Here is a 598-nt window from a genome sequence, read left to right on the forward strand (position 1 = left end):
GAGACTGGAGAAGTTTGAGGAGTTGCTTTTACCTGAACACAGATAAAGGAGAGCTCTCATCTCAGGCAGGACCAGGCCATTATGAAGTAGTGGTGTCACTTGGGTGGGGTGATGCCGCCAGGGTGGGCACCTTTAGGACTGGATCCCTTTGACTACACAACCCTGTAACCTTTGAAAATTGGACAGAAGCAGCCTCAAGGAGCTAGTTTCTATTTGGGGTTCTTTCTTTTTCAAATATGGAAGGCTTCACGAATTTGCATGTCATCCTCGCTAATCTTCTCCTATCGTTCCAATTTTAGTATATGTGCTGCCGAAGCGAGCACTTGGGGTTCTTTTTAAGGCTAATGTGAATTGTTTAGGACAGGAGTTGGCTCACAGGACACCAAAAAGACTAAATCTTTCGGTGCAGCTGGAGTTGTTTGATGCTTGGAGGTCCGGCATCTGCACTTCCAACACCCACAGATTCTGGGATGAGCAGTGGGGAGCCATGGGCGTCTAACAGAGTAGAAGGTGGCGAGTTCCAACTACACTGGAATCTGATACTCTGTAGCCTCCACTTTTCTGGTCCCATCCAGACCTTTCTCCTCTGAGGAGTCAT

The 598-nt window shown here is 47.8% G+C and overlaps 1 pseudogene; it reads right to left on the minus strand.

The window, feature by feature from the left end:
- Positions 1–230: 230 nt before the first annotated feature.
- LOC143658151 (U6 spliceosomal RNA) lies at positions 231–323 on the minus strand (annotated as a pseudogene).
- Positions 324–598: the final 275 nt, after the last annotated feature.

This window comes from Tamandua tetradactyla, chromosome 15 (assembly GCF_023851605.1).
Source record: "Tamandua tetradactyla isolate mTamTet1 chromosome 15, mTamTet1.pri, whole genome shotgun sequence".
Taxonomy (NCBI): Eukaryota; Metazoa; Chordata; class Mammalia; order Pilosa; family Myrmecophagidae; genus Tamandua; species Tamandua tetradactyla.